Source organism: Ambystoma mexicanum, chromosome 6p, assembly GCF_040938575.1.
Source record: "Ambystoma mexicanum isolate Mex_15411 chromosome 6p, UKY_AmexF1_1, whole genome shotgun sequence".
In the NCBI taxonomy this organism is placed as follows: domain Eukaryota; kingdom Metazoa; phylum Chordata; class Amphibia; order Caudata; family Ambystomatidae; genus Ambystoma; species Ambystoma mexicanum.
This window is the reverse complement of record NC_090935.1, coordinates 225,263,641-225,271,943: the sequence shown is the minus strand read 5'-3', so window position 1 is coordinate 225,271,943 and position 8,303 is coordinate 225,263,641. Positions and strand designations below refer to the sequence as shown.

At 56.8% G+C, this 8,303-nt stretch overlaps 1 non-coding gene across 1 annotated transcript; it reads right to left on the bottom strand.

Annotated features, from left to right (window-relative positions):
* Positions 1-4,614: 4,614 nt before the first annotated feature.
* On the bottom strand, positions 4,615-4,765 carry LOC138512521 (5.8S ribosomal RNA). The gene has a single exon (XR_011281328.1). It is a non-coding gene; the product is annotated as a 5.8S ribosomal RNA (ribosomal RNA).
* Between the last annotated feature and the right edge of the window lie 3,538 nt (positions 4,766-8,303).

The following is an 8,303-nucleotide window of genomic DNA, read 5'->3' as shown; positions in this document are numbered from 1 at the left end:
GACAAAAAATGACCCAGGTGAACTGGCAATAGTTTCACTAGACGCGGTCAAGGCCTTCGAGCCAGTGAAAAGGCCCTAGTTGATCACGACCTTTAAGGGCTATGGAATGGGACCGGGGTACCTCAGGTGGGTGACAATGTTATACAGCTCCCCGATCGCCAGGGTCAAAACGGGTGCTATCATTTCGGACAAATGGTAACTAAGCAGAGGCACTAGACAGGGCTGCCAGTGGTCGCCCATGTTATACATATGGGCACTGGAGCCATTGGCCACCTGCCTGAGACAGCAATACGAGGAGATAGGTATTCGCACTGCGGATGGCATGCACCTTGTTTCTTTATATGCGGACGACATACTGTTATATTTACGCTACCCAGAAGAGAACATGCAATATATTCTAGACATGATGGAGCAATTTGCCATTCTCTCTGGCATAGCGGTTAACCCCAAAAAGTCTAGCGTGTTCCCTATGGGGAGATACAAGCTTGTCTTGCCTAGGAGTCTGCCAGTGTTGCCGATTACCCTGGCACACAAAGTCGTTCCGATATCTCGGAATTGACATATACCATATGGCAGAAGAACATGCACGCAACACGGTTAAAGCAGTAGAAGGAATTAAGAACAGCATGGGATTCTGGTCCAGGTTACCCCTGGCTATGGTGGGGAGGGCTGCTCTGCTAAAAATGGTAGTTTTGCCCAGACTGTTGCATTTCTTTGTTAACATCCCGCATGGGATCCCGAGGCGCTTTTTCGCTAGCCTCCATAGCCTGTGTAGGAGCTTCATCTGGGGCAACTCCAGGAACAGGGTGGCCCTCTGGAAACTACAGAACTCGTGTGATAGGGGAGGGATCAACCTGCCAAATTTTGAGCTATACTATCTGGCAGAGCAGCTGCAGTATGTAGCAAGATGGCTGTCTAGCGAGGAGACGGCAGAAAGCAGGCTGCTGTGCAGGGAACTGCTCCCCTTCTTTCACAAAGAAGTGGTGTGGCTGTCCAAGTCGAGGGTCCGGGGGATGGCGGGGCTGCTGGTACTGGGATGGGAGATATGGCACAGAACGTGGCAGATTGCGGGACACCTGGTTCCGTACTCTATGCAGGTGCCGCTTGCAGCACTATGTGGAGAGGATCCCCAGCTGATACAAGGGGTCCGCAAGTACTGGGAACCAGTGGGCCTGGCCACCCTGGGAAACATATGGCTGGAAGGGGAGGCATTAGAGTTCCCGAACCTGATCGAAGATACTGGGGTGCATAAAGGGCAGTACATAACTTACACCAGAATTGTCAAGAAAGTACGAGTGAAGTGGCCAACAGAGGTGCTCACCGGACAACCGGATGCCACCATGGAGGCTATATATGATATTTCAGAGGGTGGGCATGAGATTTCCCGCATATACGAGCTGTTGGGATTCAAGGTGGGGGAAGGACTTGACCCAACAGACAACTTTGGGAGGATGAGGTGGGAGAGCCCATGTCGGATGGGCTCTGGAAAAGAGCCCAAAGATATAAAAAAGTGTCCCGGAATGCAATGCTCCAGCAGATCCAACTATATGTCACACATAGAGCATAGCTCACCCCCAGTAAGATCGCTAGGTTTGGTGGCCATACGACTCAGAAATGCCCTAGGTGTGGGGTGGAGGAGGCTTGGCTACTCCACATGTTTTGGGCCTGCCCTGAGGTGGGGCGGTTTTTGGCAAGAAGTGAAGGCAAGCTTAGCAGGAACCGGTATTACACTGGAGGTGGAGTCGGCCTGGGCATGCATGCTGGGGGGGATTCCCTAGGCCACGTAACTTAAAGCACATAAGCAGAATGAAACATCTAGCATATGTCCTGGCCAAACGAAGGATAGCAATGTGCTGGAAGGCAGCCCAGAGGCCGAGGATAGAGTTGTGATGGGCTGACCTCTTAAAATGGGCAGAGGCAGAAACGGCTGTTTGGTGGGACACGGTTTGTAGGGGAGGGGAGGAGGTAGGACCCCTAATTGAATGGAGGCAGCTGGTGGCTACCATGAGTGGCCCCCCCAGTCTGATCAGAGCGATGATAAAACGGATAAAGAGACAACGATAAACCCGCCTGAAAAATCACAGGATGATGACATGGACATATTGGCTCAAGTTAGGGGGGAGGGAGTTTCATGGGACTGGACAATGCTGATTGTAACACTTTGACGCTGAATCTGATGATGGAAGTCCCAAGAATTGTGTGTTATATAAAATAAACATTGTTTTTTCCCAAAAAAAAGAAAAAAAAAAAAAACTGTGCGGCTCCCGCCTGCTTCTCTGGGATCATTTGCATTGCCGCACTGGACGCCGCAAGGGCGCCCGTCCCTGCCACTCTGGATTTGGGGATCTGAACCCGACTTCCTGTCGATCGGCTGAGGGCAATGGAGGCCATAGCCCATCCCTTCCGAACGGCGCTCGCCCATCCCTTAGGACTGACTGACCCATGTTCAACTTCTGTTCACATGGAACCCTTCTCCACTTTATTCTTCAAAGTTCCCGTTTTAATATTTGCTACTACAACCAAGATCTGCACCTGCGGCGGCTCCACTCGGGCCCTCGCCCCGGGCTTCTGTGCGTACTGCAGTAGCCCTCCTACTCGCCTGACTTAGCCCCCCGCGGCTCTCAACGCTGGCCTGGTATGGGCATGATGCTCCAGGGCCATCCATTTTCAGGGCTAGTTGATTCGACAGGTGAGTTGTTACACACTCCTTAGCGGATTCCGACTACCATGGCCACCGTCCTGCTGTCTATATCAACCAACACCGTTTCTGGGGACTGATGAGCATCTGCATCATGCGCCTTAACCCCGGGTGCGGTTCATCCCGCAGCGCCTGTTCTGCTTACCAAAAGTTGCCCACTGAGCACATTCATACAATACCCGGCTCCACGCCAGCAAGACGGGCTTCATACCCATTTAAAGCTTGAGAGCAGGTTGAGATAATTTTGGCCCCAAGACCTCTAATCATTCGCTTTGCTAGATAAAACTGGGGTTTCCGTGCGCCAGCTATCTTGAGTGAAACTTCGGAGAGAATCAGCTACTATATCATTCGATTAGTCTTTTGCCCCTATACCGAGGTCGGATGACCGATTTACACATCAGGACCGCTACGGACCTCCACCAGGCCGAGTTCACCATCTTTCGGGTCCTATCACACACGCTCATGCATCATCTCTGACAGAGCGGGGGAGACGGGTCGGTGGAGAGCCCACCGCAACAGGATGCCACTGCAATCGCCGGGCACCGGCCCTCAACATCATTACATCACAGGGTTTCATTCATCCCTCTGACTCGGGCAGGCATTATATTCTTAGTCAGTGTTTACAGACAGGTCGGGTGGTTAACCGACCCCTGGCGCCCTTTGTGGGCCTCCCCGCCCGGCAGCACGACGTGGTTGGGGTGTATTGAGGGCAGTCCACCACAGTCACATCGGGAGCCCCGTCTCCCGTGGCCACTCTAGCAACCCCCAAGAGGGGCCAGGACAGTTGCCGGATAAGGGCCCGGTGGTGGTCTATCTCCCTCAGCTCCGAGGACACAGCAAAACTGCTGTCAGGGGGCTGTAACACTCTCTGCTGGAGCAGAGAGCCACCTGCCCCCTGGGGCCTTCCCAAATGCACCCTGCTGGGGCTGGATGTGCCCGCGCTGCAGACCCACAAGGGCCTCCACCGTTCCAGGTGACCAACCTGCCTGCCGTGTTGAATCCTGTGGGTGGACTGCACAGACCCCACCAGTTTACCGCTCAACCGTTTCACACCCTCTTGAACTCTCTTCAACTTTCCCTTACGGTACTTGCTGGTCACCAGTCTCGCGCCCGTATTTAGCCTTAGACAGAGTTTACCACACGCTTTGGGCTGCATTCCCAAGTAACCTGACTCCAAGAAGACCTGATCCCGGTGGGCAAGAGGCCGCTATCGGCCTAACACCATCTGCGTGGGGAGACGATCAGAAGGACTTGAGCCCCCTGAGTGATGCCGGGGAGTCGGTCTTCTGTACGCCACATTTCCCACGCCTGCTGCTGAATGGGGATTCGGCGCTGGGCTCTTCCCTTTTCACTGGGCGTTACTGAGGGAATCTTGGTTAGTTCCTTTCCTCTGCTTAGTAATATGCTTAAATTCAGCAGGTCACCATGTCTGATCTGAGGCCGTGGTCGGGGAGCACAAAGCTCAGGGCAGCTGGCCTCGGGCCCGTATGGGGGGTTGCCCCAGCCCTTGGCGCAGGCAAGTGTATTCTGTCCCAATCTGTGACCGAAGCCCACATGGTCACAAGGTCCGTGCTCCATGGTCATCCTGCGCCGGCAGCCGTGGGACACCAAAGACAGCCACACACAGCACGGCCAGGTGCCCCGGGGTAGGGTGAAGGTGCACCAGGCTTTTTTAAAGCCTGCTGCCGCTGCCACCACATCCGGGGCGCGTCGGCCACCTGGCCTTCCAGAAACCAGCATGAGGTGGGGAAACTGGGGAAACCAGGACGCGTCGGCAATGAGCTTGCGCGCCAGATCCAAGGATCCAGCGACGGTGCTGATCGTGGTCTGACCTTAGGGGGATGAATGGAATGGGGTCCCTGCGACAGCCCCAGCCACGCCCCTGGGAGTGAACCCCAGGGCGATTGATGTACAAGCGACCCTCAGACAGGCGTAGTCCCGGGAAAAACCCAGGGCCACATGGTGCGTTCGAAGTGTTGATCAATGTGTCCTGCAATTCACACTAATTCTCGCAGCTAGCTGCGTTCTTCATCGATGCACGAGTCGAGTGATCCACCGCCAAGAGCCACAGGCAACTATTTTTGTCCTAGACGTCGGCCTGACCCTGCCGGTGCAGGAGAGGTTGGGGGAGGCAGCGCTGGCTGTGGCAGGACAGCCCAGCTCCCTGTCTAGCTCGGCCGAAACCATTGTGGTTTCAAAAAAATAAAAAATAATAATCCAGGTGCTCAGCCTGACCGCCAGCTGCAGCAGCACAGCGCTTCCCAGGGGGATGGAGGTAGGCCGCTCCGCCACCTGCCCACACGGCCCGATCCACTCATCCTTCCCCGACCCCTTCCCTTTTGGGAGGGGGGGCTGGGAGATGGACAACGAGGCAGGCCAGAGACAGCACAGACAGGGGGTCGGGTGGGACCACTAGAGTCTTCAAACCCCAGCCCGGCCGCATAGGACCCAGCTCCAGGTACCTGGGCAAGAGGGAAGGTCACCCACTGTGCCAGCGGGCCTGGCCATTGCTCACACACAGATGTGGGCGGTTGGAACCTTGGCGCCCACCGTCAAGTGAGCCAGCTGCACCATGGCTCATGCCTGGCTTGCCCGGGTGCCTGTCTGCCTGGGGAGGCACCCCTCGAGAGCAGTCAGGTTTCCCTCGGCTCCCGGCTGCCCCCAGTCAGGGCTTCCCTGGTGACCGGGGTGTGCCCACCAATGCCCAGCCGCTGGCAGGTCAGAGAGAGGAGTGTGCGCCCCCCGGCCAGCGCAGATGCGGGCTCAGTGAGGAGAGGGGGCTGGTTGACCACGCGCACCGGACCGCTCTGCGAGAGGTGCCCCGGGCTGTGGGTGTGCACGTCTGGGATGCAACCGAGGTCGGGCCCACGGCTCTCCCTCCCGCTGCTCCGCTGTTAATGATCCTTTATGCCCCCACCCACAAGCAGAAACCATTCACACTCAAATGCCCCATTTCTCCTTCCAAACACGTTCCAGATTCAAATGCCACCTCCCTCCTGACCTACATGCCACCATCCCTCCATCCGAACCCACACAAAGACACCAACATCCGTCCCTCCATACCTACACCAAGATGCTCCACCCCTCAGAGCCACACCCATATGCTTCATCTCTACCTCCACACTCAGATGGCGCCATTCGCCCTCTCTCTATACCCACGCCTGATTACCCCATCCCTTCGACACACACATGCTCCCACCACTCCAATAAACCAACATCCTTCTCTCCAGACAAACATACCCCATCCCTCCATTCACACCCAGATGCCCCCTTCCTTCCCACCAGAGCGCTCCAGCCCTGACCCACATGCTCCACCATTCCCTCGCATGCCCCCATCATATGCCCATTCCATATCAACAATGCCCCCTCCGATCCAGACTCCACGATGCACAATCCCTTCCTCAAGACCCATACCATGATGGCCCATGCTCCCTCCACACAGAAAGATGCCCCTATCCGTCCTCCGACCAATGAGCCCCAATCCTTCCCTCCAGACCCACACCAATGTGCCCCATCCCTCCCTCCAGATGCACATCAATGTGTCCTGTGCCTCCCTTCATACCCAAAGCAATGTCCCCATCCCTCCCTACAGACCCACACCCATGTGCACCATCGCTTCCTCTCAGAACCACACCAAGATGCCCCATCCCTCCCTCTAGACCAATACCATAATGCACCATCCTCCCTCCACATAGCAAGATGCCCCTTGCATCAGATGCCCATGTGCCGATCCTGAATCACATGCAGATAGCCCCAGCCAAACCGCTCTAAAACCACCCATCCTAGTATGCCCCCCATCCGCCCAGACCCACACCAATGTGCCCCGTCCCCTCCTTCCAGACCCACACCAATATGCGGTCATCCCTCCCCAGACCAATGTCCCCATCCCTCCCATCAAACCCGCACCAATGTGCCCCCAACACCTCCCTACAGAGCCACACCAAGATGCCCAGTCCAACTTCCCAACCCACACCTAGATGACCCATGCCACCCTCCAGACCCACTGTGCCCCATCTCTCCCTCCAGAAAAACGCCCATGTGCCCCATCCACCTCCCTCCAGAGCCATACCAATGTGCCCCACCACCTCCCTCCAGAAACACACCAATGTGCCCCCACCACCTCCCTCCAGAGCCACACCAATGGGACCCGACCACCTCCCTCCAGAGCCACACCAAGATGCCCGTCCCACTTCCCAACCCACACCTAGATGACCCATGCCACCGTCCAGACCCACTGTGCCCCATCTCTCCCTCCAGAAACACACCCATGTGTACCATCCCACCACCCAGATCGACACCAATGTGCCCCCACCACCTCCCTCCAGAGCCACACCAAGATGCCCCATCCTACTTCCCAACACACACCTAGATGACCCATGCCACCCTCCAGACCCACTGTGCCCCATCTCTCCCTCCAGAAACACGCATGTGCACCATCCCTCTCCGCCCAGATCCACGCCAATGTGCCCCCACCACCTCCCCCCAGAGCCACACCAAGATGCCCCATCAAACTTCGCAACCCACACCTAGATGACCCATGCCACCCTCCAGACCCGCTGTGCCCCATCTCTCCCTCCAGAAACACACCCATGTGCCCCCACTACCTCCCTCCAGAGCCACACCAAGATGCCCCGTCCACCTTCCTAACCCACACCTAGATGACCCATGCTACCCACCAGACACACTGTTCCCCCATCTCTCCCTCCAGAAACACACCCATGTGCACCATCCCTCCGCCAAGATCCACACCAATGTGCCCCATCACCTCCCTCCAGAGCCACACCAATGTGCCCCCACCACCTCCCTCCAGAGCCACACCAAAATGCCCCGTTCCACTTCCCAACCCACACCTAGATGACCCATGCCACCCTCCAGACACACTGTTCCCCCATCTCTCCCTCCAGAAACACACCCATGTGCACCACCCCTCCGCCAAGATCCACACCAATGTGCCCCATCACCTCCCTCCAGAGCCACACCAATGTGCCCCGTCCAACTTCCTAACCCACACCTAGATGACCCATGCTACCCACCAGACCCACTGTGCCCCATCTCTCCCTCCAGAAACACACCCATGTGCACCATCCTTCCGCCAAGATCCACACCAATGTGCCCGACCACCTCCCTCGAGAGCCACACCAATGTGCCCCCACCACCTCCCTCCAGAGCCACACCAAAATACCCCGTCCCACTTCCCAACCCACACCTAGATGACCCATGCCACCCTCCAGACACACTGTGCCCCATCTCTCCCTCCAGAAACACACCCATGTGCACCATCCCTCCGCCAAGATCCACACCAATGTGCCCGACCACCTCCCTCGAGAGCCACACCAATGTGCCCCCACCACCTCCCTCCAGAGCCACACCAAAATACCCCGTCCCACTTCCCAACCCACACCTAGATGACCCATGCCACCCTCCAGACACACTGTGCCCCATCTCTCCCTCCAGAAACAAACCCATGTGCCCCACCACCTCCCTCCACAGCCACACCAAGATGCCCCGCCCAACATCCTAACCTACACCTAGATGACCCATGCTACCCACCAGACCCACTGTGCCCCATCTATCCCTCCAGAAACACACCCATGTGCACCATCCT